We start from the raw sequence: 14,938 nt of genomic DNA, 5'->3' as shown, positions 1-14,938 counted from the left end.
GTGTAAAAGAGTAAAAGGTAATGAACTTTGATAAATTTATATGAGCTATAACAAGGTACCAGGGAAAACTTAATTTTATCAGAGAGTGACTATATATCTTCAGTGCTCATTCAAAATTGTATGCTGCCCTTTAATGTTGGAATTACCCAGGACTGTCTTTAGCTCACTCCCAGGTTAACTTCATACATTGCATGATTTCACCAACTGCTTACACACTCACAGTGTTTGGGTCTGATCTCCAGCTTACTGAAAGCCACATCAATATCCTTTGGCATACTGGACAGTTCCATTTGGGTATCTCAGGAACAACTCTAAATCAGTATGTCTAGGACTTTCAGTTTTTATTCTGGCATGTAAGTAGCTTAAAAGTCACCCCTCGCCAGGCATACTGGCTCACACCTATAATCCCAGCACTCTGGGAGGCTGAGGTGGGTGGAGGGTCAGAAGTCCAAGACCAGCCTAGCCAACATGGTCAAACCTTGTCTCTACTAAAAATACAAAAATTAGCCAGGTGTGGTGGCACACGCCTGTAATCCCAGCTACTTGGAAGGCTGAGGCAGGAGAATCTCTTGAGCCCAGGAGGAGGAGGTTGCAGTGAGCCGAGGTCATGCCACTGCACTCCAGCCTGGGCAACAGAGTGAGACTCCGTCTCAAAAAAAAAAAAAAAAAAAAAAACCGTCACCACTCCATCCTAACAACAAATAAAAAAGCTGACCAAACAGAAAAATCTACAACATTTCTTAGATCTGTCAAAAAAAAACGAGGTCACAGGTCACAGGGCAGACTGCTGCCCCAAAATTGAAGACAGGCAGGCAGATACAGGGAGCCAGTGCCAGGGTAGGAAAACCTAACCTATAATTAACAAATTGCTGGAGGTTCAGTGTGGACAAGTCTTCGAGTTAAAAACTCCAGGGGGACCTTGTCCTAGGAGGCCCTAACACTTTTGTGAGTTTTACCTCCTGAAGCTCTACCAGGTACACACAGTCAATACTGGAGAAAAATCCCTCATGCTTCTTGCAGGGGAAGAGAAAAAGGAACCATTTTTAAATATGATAGAGCACTCCTTTCTTAACAAGGTCTACCATCATGGGAAACTGTTTTATCTGAGTGGATTTTTTTTCCAACACCAGCAACCAATTCTCCAATTCTCTGGATACCAGTTGGATGCCAACAAATTCCATTCAATTCTGACACTAACTACCTGGAGTTAGCTTCAGGCGCCATAGGGTTAAGGGCTCAATCTCTCAAGACCTCCTCCATTTAAAATGCCTATCAGAAGTCCCTGGGCACTCATACATCTGACTGATTGGCTATAAATATGGGGTTCCTTCTGGGAGGCAGAGGTTGCAGTGAGCTGAGATCGCGCCACTGCACTTCAGCCTGGGTGACAGAGCAAAACTCCATCTCAAAATAAATAAAATAAAAGAATAAATAAATATGGGGTTCCCATGAGCCCCTCCTCAGGTTCAGTAATTGGCTAGAATGGCTCACAGTACTCAGGAAGGCACTTTACTTATATTTACTGGTTTAATATAAAGGACACAAGTGAACAACCAGATAAAGAAATGCACAGGGCAAGGTCTAGAATGGTCCTGAGCTCAGAAACTTCAGTTCCTGTGGAATTAGAATGCACCACCCTTCCAATACATGGATGTATTCGCCAATTCAGAAGCTCTCTGAATTTCATTGTTCAAGAGTTTTGATAGAGCTCAATCTCCAGGTCCCCATTCCCTCCCCAGAGGTTGATGAGTGGGGCTGAAAATTCTCACCCTCTAATCACTTGTTCTTTCTAGAGACCAGTTCTATCCTGAGGCCATCTAAGGGCCCCACCCTAAGCCACCTTATTTGTATAAATATAGACATGGTGGAGAGGGGCTTGTTATGAATAACAAAGGCACTCCTATCATTCCAAGGGAAATTCCAAAGGTTTTAGGAGTTCTGTGCCAGAAGACAGGAACAGACCAAATATATTTTTGTATTATACACAAGATTATTGTATTTTATATGATACCACAGGAGCCTAATCTACTGCGGGACTAAACTCTCAGTGCCTAACCTATCTGGAGGACTGGAAGTACACATGCTCAGAAAATACTGGAATCAAATCATTGGACTATGGGATGCTTTTCATCCCCCCAAACTTTACCACTTTACCCAAACCTTATCACTAAAGGCCTGTTTACCGGGATTTCTTTCACCTAGTTATGATGTCCAGATTCCAACAAAATAGTACTATACAAAGCACACTAAAAGGCAAAAAACAAGTTTGAAGAAACTTAAGCATCAGAACCAGTTTCAGATATGGCATGGATTATGGGATTATCAGACTAAGAATTAAAACAAATATGATTAATATGTTAAGGACTCTAATGTAAAAAGTAGACAACATTTAAGAACAGATGGAAAAATATAAGCAGAGAGATGGAAATTCTAAGAAAAAGTCAGAAAGAAAGGCTAGAGATCAAGAACACTAACAGAAATAAAGAATGCCGTTGATGAACTCCTTAGTAGACTGGACTGGGCTGAGGGAAGAATCTCTGAGCTTGAGGACGTGACAAGGAAACTTCCAAAAATGAAAGAAAAAGAGAAAAAAAATTCCCGGAGAAAAGAAACCCACAACAGAATATCCAAGAACTGTAAGACAACTACAAAAAGTGGAATTTACAGGTTGGAAATATCAGAAGCAGAAGAAAGAGAGAGAGGAACTAAAGCAATATTTGAAGCAATAATTTCCCCAAATTAATGTCAGACACCAAACCACAGACCCAAGAAGCTCAGAGAACACTAAGCAAAATAAATGCCCACCGAAACTATACTAAGCATATTTATTCAAACTTCAGAAAATCAAAAATAAAGAAAAAATCTTGAAAGAAGCTAGAGGGTAAAAACACCTTACCTATAATTACATCTGACTTCACCTCAGAAACCATACAAACAAGAATGAAGTGGAGCAAAATATTTAAAGTGTTGAAAGGAAAAAATCCAGCAACCTAGAATTCTGTACCCTGCAAAATTATCCTTCAAAAGTAAAGAAGAGCTGGGCATGGTGGCTCATGCCTGTAATCCCAGCACTTTGGGAGGCCAAGGCAGGCAGATCAGTTGAGGTCAGGAACTTGAGACCAGCCTGGCCAACATGGTAAAACCCCACCTCTACTGAAAATACAAAAAAATTAGCCGGGCATGGTGGTGTGTGCCTGTGGTCCCAGCTACTCAGGAGGCTGAGGCAGGAGAATCACTTGAACCTGGGAGGTAGAGGCTGCAGTGAGCCAAGATCATGCTCCTGCACTCCAGCCTGGGTGACAGAACAAGACTCTATCTCAAAAAAAAAAAAAAAAAAGTGAAGAATAAATAAAGACTTTCTCAGACAAACAAAAATGAAAGGAATTTGCTGCCAGTAGACTTGCCCTGCAAGAAATTCTAAAAGAAATTCTTTCAAGAGAAGGAAAATGATATAGGTAAGAAACTTGCAACTATATAAAGAAAGGAAGAGCTTTGGGAATTTTATTTTTCTTATTCCTAATTTTTCTAATGTAACATTTTGTTCAAAATATTAATAGTAACAATGTATTTGACTATATATGTATATTACATATACATGCTTATGTATACCTATGGATAAGTGAAATAAATGACAGCAGTAATATCAGTGATAGGAGGGAGGAATTAGGAATACTTTGTTATTATAAGGTACTTGTGCTACCTGTGAAGTGGTATAGTGTTATCTGAAAGTAGACTTGAATTAGTTGTAAATGTATATAGCAAACCAGTTTGTAAGTGCAATCACTTACAAAAGTAAAAGCAAAACAAGTATAATCAATCAATATGCTAAGAAAGGACAGAAAACAGAATCACATAAAACACTCAATTAAAACCACAAAGGCAGAAAACATGTGGAAGACAAAAATAGGAACAAAGAATAAGGGCAATAAATGGAACACAAAAACAAATATGGTAGATATTAACCCAACTATATTAATAATTACTGTAAACACCAGTGGCCTAAGCACACCTTGTCAGACTAGGCTCAGTGGCTCACACCTTTAATATCAGCACTTTGGGAGGCTGAGGCCAGCAGATTGCTTGAGGCCAGGAGTTAGAGACCAGCCTGGCCAACATGGAGAAAACCAGTTTTTACTAAAAACACAAAAATTAGCGGGGCCATGGTGGTGCATGCCTGAGTAATCCCAGCTACTCAGGAAGCCAAGGGAGGAGAATCGCTTGAACCTGGGAGGCAGAGATTGCAGTGAGCCATGATTGCACCACTGCACTCTGGCCTGGACAACAGAGTGAGACTGTCTCAAAGAAACAAACAAGCAAGCAAAAAATAAGCACACCTTGTCAGAGTGGATCAAAAACCAAGCTCCAACTATATGCTGTCTACAAAAAACCTACTTTAAATATAAAGAAATATACATATTAAAAATGAAGTGATATAGAAAAATATACTATGCTAACACTAATCAAAATATAGGAGTAGCTATTATTCATTTCAGACAGGGCAGAATTCAGAGCAAGGAAATTATCAGGGATAAAGAGGAGCATTACATAATGATTTATCCCCTTTAGGGGTCAATACTCCAAGAAGACATAACAATACTTAACTTATATGTGCCTAACAGTAGAGCATCAAAATATGTGAGGCAAAAATGGATACGGCTACAAAGAGAAATACATGAATCCACTATTGTAGTTAGAGACTGTAATACTCCTCTATTAGGAATAACCAGATCCAGCAGGGAGAAAATCAGCAAGGATATAGTTGAACTCAAAACTATCACTCAACTAGATATAACTGACATCTACAGACCATTTTATCCAACAAAAACAGATTATATATCCTTCTCAAGCTCATGTAAAGTATTTGTCAAGAAAGACCATATTCTGGGCCATAAAATACACCTTAAAAAATTTAGAAGAATAAAAATTTTCCAATATCTGCTCTCAGGCCAAATGGAACTAAACTAGAAATCAGCGATAGAAGGTGGGAAGATCCCAAATAGTTGGATATTAAACAAAACGCTTCTAAATAACACGAGTCAAAAAAAAAAAAAAAAATCAAGAGAAATTTTAAAAATATTTTAAACTGCATGAAAATGAAAATATAATTTATCAAAATTTGTGGGATACAGCAAAAGGAGTACTTTGAGGTAAATTTATAGCACTGGATGCATATGCTACAAAAGAAGAAAGATCTAAAAATCAATAACCTAAGCCACCACCTTAGGGAATGACAAAAATAAGAGCAAATTAAGTCTAATGTGAGCAGAAGAAAATAATAATTAGAGCAAAAATCAATGAAATGGAAAACAGGAAATTAATAGAGAGAAATTTAAAAAATGAAAAGCTGATTATTTGAAAAGATCAATAAAATCAATAAACCTCTAACCAGGCTAAGAAAAAAACAGGAGAAGACATAAGTTAGTAATATCAGAGATGAAAGAAGGGACATTAAAAGGAAGGAACATTATGAACAACTCTATGCTCACAAATGTGATAACTTAGATGAAATGGAGTAACTTAACAATTGTGAGGCTGGGAGTGGTGGCTCACACCTATAATTCCAGCACTTTGGAAGGCCGAGGCAGGTGAATCACGGGGTCAGGAGTTCGAGACCAGTCTGGCCAACATGGCAAAACCCCATCTCCACTAAAAATACAAAAATTAGCCGGGCATGGTGGCGAATGCCTGTAATCCTAGCTACTTGGGAGGCTGAGGCAGGAGAATCGCTTGAACCCGGGAGGCAGAGGTTGCAGTGAGCTGAGATCGCGCCACTGCACTCCAGCCTGGGCAACAGAGTGTGACTCTGTCTCAAAAAAAAAGAAAAAGAATTGTGAAAGACATAGTCTACAAAAACTTATACAGGAAAAAAACAGACCATCTGAATAGGCCTAGATGTATTTACAAAATGATACCAATAATTAATAACCTTCTGAAACATAAAGAACATGGCCAAGATGGGTTCACTGGTGAATTCTAACACATACTTAAGGGAAAAAAATAGATCAATTCTCTACAATCTCCTTCAGAAGATAAAAGCAGAGAATACTTCCTAACTCATTCCATGAGGCCAGCAGAATTCTAATACCAAAATCAGACGAACCTCATAAGAAAATGATAGACCAGTATCTCTCATGATATAGATGCAAAAATCCTCAAAAAATTAGTAAATTGAATCAAAGTATGTATAAAAAATTATAAAACATGACCAAGTGGGACTTATTCCAGGTATTCATGGCTGGTTCAGCATTCAAATATCAATCAGTGTAACCTACCACATCAACAGGTTAAAGAAGAAAGCTCACATTATCATATAAACAGATATAGAAAAGTACTTGACAAAACCAAACACCATTCATGATAAAAACTCTCAGGAAACTAGGAATAGAAGGAAACTTCCTTAGCTTGATAAAGAACATCTACAACAACCCTACGGCTAACTTCATACGTAACATTGAGAAACTTGAAGCTTTCCCACTAAGATCATGAACAAGTCAAGGATGTCCTCTCACTGCTGCTTTTCAATATTGTACTAGAAGTCCTAGCTAAGGCATTAAAATAAAAAAAAGAAAAGGTATACAGATTGGGAAGGAAGAAATTAAACTGGCTTAGTTTACAGATGACATGATCATCTATGCAGAAAATCCAAAAGAATCAACCAAACCAACTCCTGGAACTAATAAGCTATTATAACAAGGTTGTAGGATACAATGTTAATATACAAAAATCAACCACTTGCCTATATATTAGCAAAAAACAAGTAGAATTTGAAGTTGAAAACACATTACTGTTTACATTAGCACATCCCCAAAATAAAATAGGTATAGATTTAACAAAATATGTACAACGTCTATATGAGGAAGACTACAAATAAATTACATAACTGAAAAAGCAGAGGAGTATTCTATGTTTACGGATAGGAAGACTCAATGTCATCAAGATGCTAGTTCTTCCCAATGCAATCCCAGTCAAAATCCTAGCATGTTCTTTGTGGATACTGACAAACTAACTGTGAAGTTTATAGGAGAGGCAAAAGACCCAGAACAGCCAACTCACTGTTGAAGGAGAAGAACAGAAGAAGAAGACTGACACTACCTGATTTCAAGACTTACTATAAAGCTACAGTAATCAAGACAGCATGGTATTGGTAAAAGAATAGACAAAGAGATTAATGGAACAAAATAGCCCAGAAATAGGCCCACATAAACATAGTCAACTGATCTTTGACAAAAGAGCAAAGGCAATTCAATGGAGAAAAGATAGTTTTTTCAATAAGTTTTGTTGGAACAACTAGACATCTACATGCAAGAAAAAAAAAAGAATCTAGACACAGTCCTTATATCTTTCACAAAAATTAAGTCAAAATGGATCATATTCTAGAATCAGCATTAAGGATTTTAAAAATGGATCATAGACCTTGTCTTTAATCCATTTAGGATGCTCTAATAAATTACCATAGAGTGGGTAGCTTATTTATAACAGAAATTTATTTCTTGCAGTTCTGGAGAGTAGTAAATCAAAGATCAAGACACCGGCAGATTTGATGTCTAGTGAAGGTCCACTTCTTAATTCACAGATCACTGTTTTTTCACTGTGCCTTCACATGGCAGGAGGAAGGAATTTCTCTGGGCCTTTTATAAGGGTACTAATCCAATTAATGAGAGTTCCACCCACAGTAACCTAATGATCTCTCACAGGCTCCACCTCCTAATACCATCATTTTGGGGGTTAGGATTTTGGGGAGTGGATACGAACATTCATACCACAGCAAGCCTAAATGTAAAACACAAAACTATAAAAGTCCAACACGATAACAAAGGAGAAAACCTAAATGACCTTGGGTATGGCAGTGACTTTTTAGATTCAACCCTATGCATGATTCATGAAATAATTGATAGCTGGACTTCATTAAAATTGAAAAACTTGGCCTGGCATGGTGGCTCATGTCTGTAATTTCAGTATTTTGGGAGTCCAAGGCAGGAGGATTGCTTGGGGCCACAAGTTTGAGACCAGTCTGGGCAACATAGTGAAACCCCATCTCTACAAAAAATAAACAAATTAGCCAGGCATGGTGGCACATGCCTGCAGTCCCAGCTACTAGGGAGGCTGAGGCAGGAGAATCACTTGAGCCCAGGAGATCAAGGCTGCAGTGACCCCTGATTGTGCCACTGCACTCCAGCCTGGGTGACAGAGTGAGACCCCGTCTTACAAAAAAGAGAAAAGAAAAGAAAAAAAAATTGAAAAACTTCTACTATGTGAAAGACAATGTAAAATTGAATAAGATAAACAATAGACTGGGAGTAAATATTTGCAAAATAAACATCTGATAAAGGACTGTTATCCAAAACATACAAAGAATACTTAAAACTCAACAATAAGAAAATGAACAGGCCAATTTAAAAATGAGCAAAATACCTGACCAGACACCTCACCAAAGAAGATACACAGATGGTAAGTAATCAGGTGAAACGATGTTCAACATCATATGTCATTGGGAGATCCAAACTAAAACAACAACGAGATACCACTACAAACCTATTAGAATGACCCAAAATTCAGAACACTGAATACCAAATGCTGAAGAGGATGTGTAGCAACAGAAACTCACATCCATTGCCAGTGGGAATGCAAAATGGTGGAGCCCCTTTGGAAGAGAGTTTGGCAGTTTCTCACAAAACAAACATATTCTTACCATACGATCTAGCAATTGTGCTCTTTAGTATTTACCCAAATGAACTGAAAACTTACGTTCGGCCAGGTGCAGTGGCTCACGCCTATAATCCCAGCACTTTGGGAGTCCATGGCAGGCGGATCACCTGAGGTCAAGAGTTTGAGGCTAGCCTGGCCAACATGGTGAAACCCTGTCTCTACAAAAAACCAAAAATTAGTTGGGCATGATGGCAGGTGCCTGTAATCCCAGCTACTTGGGAGGCTGAGGCAGGAGAATCGCTTGAACCCAGGAGACAGAGGTTGCAGTGAGCCCAGATGGCTCCATTGCACTCCAGCCTGGGCAACTGAACAAGACTCGGTCTCAAAAAAAAAAAAAAAAAAAAGGAAAAAAGGAAAAGAAAACTTATGTCCACACAGAAAGATGCACATAGATGTTTATAGCAGCTTTATTAATAATTGCCAAAACTTGGAAGCAACTAAGATGTCCTTCAGTGGGTGAATGGATAAGTAAACTGTGGTACACCTAGATAACAAAATATTATTTAGTACTAAGAAGAAATGAGCTATTTCACAATTGAGGAAAAGGCATTGAAGAATCTTACTTGCATATTACTAAGTGAAAGAAGCCAATCTTAAAAGGGTGTATACTGTATGATTCCAACTATATGATATTCTGGAAAAGGCAAAACTATGGAGACAGTGAAAAATCAATGATTGCCAGAGGTTGGGGAAGGGAGAGATAAATAGGCAGAGCACAGAGAATTTTTAGGTCAGTAAAACTATTCTGTATGATTCTATAATGGTGGATACATGTTATACATTTGTCAAAGCCCATAGAATGTACAACTCCAAGACTGAACCCTAATGTAAACAATGGACTTTCAGTGACAATGATGTGTCAATGTAGGTTCACTGATCGTAACAAATGTACCATTGTGGCACCTGATGTCCACAGTGGTGAAGATTGTGCATGTGTTGGGACAGGAGCTATGTGGGAACTGTCCGTATTTTCCACTCAATTTTTCTGTGAATTTAAACCTTCTCTAAAAAAAAAAAGTTTATTAATTTAAAAAATCAGTATGTTCAAACTGAATACAACATTCTTTCCCTGCTACCTTTCCAACTTCCTCCTGCTCCAGGATTCTCCTTTTTAGTGAATAGCATCATGATACAACTGGAAACTTAGGAATCAACCTAAAATTTGCATTCTCCTTAATCCATTTCATGCAATCTCTTTGCCAACTCCTATGCATTTTCACCTCTAGAATCAATAGCCTTCTCCTTATTTCTAATGCCACTATCATACTCTATCCACCAGCTAGTTTTATTCTGATCTTGCCCTTGGGATAAGTGTTATAAAGGAGTACAACTATTTTTATGAGCTTTTTGTTTTCTAATCTTCTGTAATCCCACTGTGAATTAGGCCTAATGAAGACCATAAAATGTAAAATTTAGCTGTCCAAAACTTTCTTGATATCTCATAACAAGGCTGTAATTGAACTAAAAACCAAAACATTATACAGGTAGAGGAAGGAGATGGAATCCTGGTTTCTGGCTCAGGGGATCATTTAAAAGACTAATTGAATTTCAAGTATGAGAGGTTCCACAAAGATCAGTTAGTTCTCGTATCATTTCTGTCCTTAGAATCTTTCAATCTTCTTGCCTTCAGGACAATATCCAGGCTCTTTTTAATTGTGGCATATAAGCTATCTTCCTTCCAACTTCGTCTGTCCTTATTCTCCATTCACACAGTTATTCAGTCCAAAATCCTAAGAGTCATCCTTTCATAGTCTTTACTTGAGCAACTGTACCCAGATTCTACTTTCTACCATTCAATCCACCAGCAAATTCTGTTGATTCTCTATTCAACATATATCTATCTACTTCTTTTGACTTCCATGCCTACCACCCTAATTTAAGTCAGATCACTGCTCTTCTGGTCTACAACAATTCCTTCTTTGCTATTTTTCTTGCTTCTATTCTTATTTTACATTCCATTCTCTACACAGCAACAAGAATGTACTTTGCAAATTGCTGCCAAATCTCCCTGTATTAGTTTCCTCTTGTTGCTGCAACAAAATGACCACAAACATAGTGGTTTAACACAATAGAAATTTATTCTTTTATCTGATTTTAGACTTCTAACCTCCAGAAGTTACCTTCTTTTATGTTAGTGTTAAAATAAGTCTAGTGGGACCAAACACAAGATGCGGACAAGGATGATTCCTTCTAGTTTCCAAAGGGAATCTATTCATTGTTTCTTTCAGGTTCTAGGTGTGACTGGCATTCCTTGGATTGAGGTGATATCACTATCTCTACTTCTGTTATTACATAGCCTTTTCCTCCCTCTGATTGCCTGTGTTCTTCTTATAAGTACCCTGTGATTACATTGGTCCCACCCAGACAATCCAGGATAATCTCCCCATCCTAAACTTTATTAAATCTGCAATGCAACATTTCTTTTTTTTTTTTCTTTTGAGACGGAGTCTTGCTCTGTCACCGAGGCTGGAGTGCAGTGGCACAATCACGGCTGACTGCAACCTCCGCCTCCCGGGTTTAAGAAATTCTTGTGCCTCAGCTTCCTGAGTAGCTGGGATTACAGGCATGCACCACCACGCCCAGTTAATTTTTGTATTTATATTTATTTATTTTTTTGAGACACAGTCTCGTTTTGTCACCCAGCTGGAGTACAGTGGTGCGATGTCAGCTCACTGCAACCTCCACCTCCCAGGTTCAAGTGATTCTCCTGCCTCAGCCTCCCGAGTAGCTAAGATTACAGGTGTGTGCCACCATGCCTGGCTAATTTTTGTATTTTTAGGAGAGATGAGGTTTCACCATGTTGGCCAGGCTGGTCTCAAACTCCTGACCTCAAGTGATCCACCTGCCTCAGCCTTTCGAAGTGCTAGAATTATAGGCGTGAGCCCTGTACCTAGCCAACATTTCTTTACCATGTAAAATATAGCCATAGGTTTCAGGCATTAGGACCTGCCATCTTTGGCAGGGAGGGGACACAATTTAGCCTGCCATCTCCATACAAAAACCATGAGAAAACCTGCTAATTATAAAAATCTGGATTTATTAAAGTTACTAATAAGGAGAAGCATCACCATAACAAAATTTTAGTAACATCTCAAAAGGGGGAGTTAGGAAAAGGTATTACTTACAGGATTTGAGAGGAGGCTGGTGTTAATCATGGGGGGATTTATGGCTGACATTAGTAGCCAGTGCAGAGATTGGTTTAAATTTGTTAACTAGATGAGCTATAGAACATATGCGTGTGCAGAGTTACATTAAATCAGTTCATCTGTGGTTTAACTTGTAAGTCTCTAAGCAAGTTGGCGTTAGAACAATAAGGGCTTCAATTTTGTGTTTGTGTTGCATGTCATGGAATGGTACAGTTGATTCATTTTGCAAATCATTATAGTTTTTGCTTCATTTCTCAGTCTCCTTTCTTTCAGCCAATCTTCAACCCAAGCTGGAAGAAATACCATTATTACCTGGAACATGATCAGTCCAGATCTGCATTGCTATTTAATAAGTTGCAATGGTATATTGAGTTTTTCATGGTAGTTTTTTTGACCTCTTTATGAAACCTTCTCATTCCTTTTGTTGAATGATCATCTGTAAATTATCTAGTTTAACAATGGATGTGCAGCAGCATCTAAGACTCTGATGATCATTTATCTAGTAACTGCAATGCAGACAGACACTAAGACAAAAATGATTATAGAGTTCACAAGGCATTTCAAAGCCATAGTCCCAGGTTTTCAAAAGTGGACAATGAAAGCATGTGCCATAATCCATTTAGGTCTTCCTTATATAATCAAGTGTCTTTTCCCCTTTAATTTGGGTAGGGTTTGTTCAACCTTACTGCTGTATGAAGAATTGGTCCCGTATTTGTTGTCGAATGCCTTAGGAATACCATGAGTAAAGGACAAAGGTGTTCATTAACAATCAAGGACCTTACTCCAGAAGAGGGGGAATAAAATAGCCAAGAGGATAAAGATGCAAAGCCAAAAGGATAAACATATAAAGAACATGGCAATTTATGCCCCTGGGAAACCCTCACTGATTGCTCCAAGCAGAATTCAGGGTTCCTTTTCTCTGTTCTTTTAATACTGTATGCAACACCTCTATCATAGTACTTAACATACTGTGTTGGCATTTTGTCTAAGTCATCTCTGTATCCTGAGAATGTAGCAGAGTGCTTTGCTCATAGCAAATCCTGGGTAAATGTTGATTAATCCTATTTATGGAGTGACAACTGTGTGTCAAGCATTTTACTAGTTTTTTTGTATACATTATGTTAATCCTAACAGGAAATCTGCAAGATATTTACTATTATCCCTGTGTTATGTATTAGAAAGTGAGTAACTTGCCCAGAGTTTTGAACTTAAGTTCAAGATCTAATGTGTCTGACTCCAAATCCAGTATATCTCCCATTACTTGAAATGAATTAAGAAATATCCTTCATTTTTCTGATACCTATTGGTCAAAATTCAATATCCCAATATTAACATTAGCATTAAGCTTCTGATTTCATTTTAGTTCAATGTTGCATGTTCTAACACATTTTTACTTGATTCATCCTCTTAGGTTACAGAGAAAAATGGCCCCCAGGTATGTTAACATCTCATGTGTACTAATTTTGTTCTACTTCATAGAGAGGTTGTGTGTGTGTGTGTGTGCATGTGTGTTTGAGACAGGGGCTCACTCTGTTGCCCAAGCTGGAGTGTAGTGGCCCAATCTTAGCTCACTATAACCTCAAGCTCCTGGGCCCAAGCTATCCTCCTGCCTCAGTCTCCCAAGTAGCTGGTATTATAGCTGCACACCACCACACTTGGCTAAGTTTTTAAAATTTTGGTAGATAAGGAGTCTCGCTCTGTTGCCTAGGCTGGTCTCTAACTCTTGGACTCAAGTGATCCTACCACTGAGGCCTCCCAAAGTGCCAGAATTACAGTTGAGGCACTGCACCATGCCTAATTAGAGTTTTTTTATGATGATTCAGGGTCAAGGTTTGGCTAATTTTCCCTTTCAAGGGACGGATTGTATTTAACAACCAGTCTAGATATCATCTCTGAATAACTAAAAAAGTCCAAATATAATGTTACTTTGAAATTTTTAAAGTAATATATCTGAAAGAAAGGAAAGTGTGGCAGGAATGTGTTAAAGATAGTAAGAGAGCCTCATACCTGTTAGAGAAGCTGGAGATTACCCTGATTATTGTTTTTGTAGCCATGCTAGATGTAGCAGTTTATAAAGGGCCATATGGAATTTTTATGAAAATTTTAGAAGTACATGAAATAGTTCCACGAGGAACACAAGCAGTGAGAGCCCAGCTGTAAAGTTAGGTAGACCTGAGCTCTAATCCTACTTCCCCAACCTAACAGCTGAGCAAGCTTAAGCAAGTTACTTACTTTTCCTAAGCTTTAATTTCTTTATCAGTAAAATGGAGAGAAAAGAAGTGTATTAGGTAGGGTAGCTGATTACTGTAACAAACAGCATCAAAAATCTCAGGGGATTTATTTATTTAGAGACAGAGTTTTGCTCTTTCGCCCAAGCTGGAGTGAAGCGGCACAATCTTGGCTCAATGCAACCTCTGCCTCCGAGGGTTCAAACAATTCTCCTGCCTCAGCCTCCTGAGTAGCTGAGATTATAGGCGCATGCCACCATGCTCGGCTAATTTTTGTATTTTTAGTAGACACAGGGTTTCGCCATGTTGGTCAGGCTGGTCTCTAACTCCTGACCTCAGGTGATCCACCGCCTCAGCCTCCCAAAGTGCTGGGATTACAGGCATGAGCCACTGCGCTCGGCAGCATAATTTATGTTTCTGGTCATGCAGTTCTCAAGGGCAGCATTCCTCCAAGGATTCATCTGTGACCCCAGGCTTCTTACATTTTGTGGTATTGACCTCCTCTAGATTCTCTGAAGTCTTCATTCAGCCTGTAAGAAGGGAAAGAAAGAGAATATGGAGCATGTGTAGGAGGTTTTTGAGGCCTTATGGGTCAAGACTTAAATGGCTTTCATTATTTCTGTCCACATTCTCTGGGACAGAAGTCAGTCACAAGATCCCAACTAATTGCAAAGGAGGCTGGGAAATGTGGTCTAACTCTGTGCTCAAGGGGGAAAGGACACAGTTTGCTGTCTCTGCCACTTAAGGTCATGAGGTTTTAGGGTGTAACTGAGATAATGTATGTAACGTGCTTAGAACAGGGTAAGTAATCAACAAAGTCACATATTATTATTGTTGTCACAAATACATATACTGGGA

General features: G+C 38.6%; 1 long non-coding RNA gene across 4 annotated transcripts in view; it reads right to left on the bottom strand.

Moving 5' to 3' along the window:
- The window catches only part of LOC105468863 (uncharacterized), a 101,246-nt gene that overhangs the window by 81,263 nt on the left and 5,045 nt on the right, over positions 1–14,938 (bottom strand). For all 4 annotated transcript variants that reach the window (XR_011611232.1, XR_979675.3, XR_979673.3 and 1 more), the window contains exon 2: positions 14,563–14,610. This is a non-coding gene — a long non-coding RNA (uncharacterized lncRNA). The remainder of the gene's footprint in view (positions 1–14,562; positions 14,611–14,938) is intronic.

Source organism: Macaca nemestrina, chromosome 12, assembly GCF_043159975.1.
Source record: "Macaca nemestrina isolate mMacNem1 chromosome 12, mMacNem.hap1, whole genome shotgun sequence".
Taxonomy (NCBI): Eukaryota; Metazoa; Chordata; class Mammalia; order Primates; family Cercopithecidae; genus Macaca; species Macaca nemestrina.
This window is presented reverse-complemented; position numbering and strand designations above follow the sequence as displayed.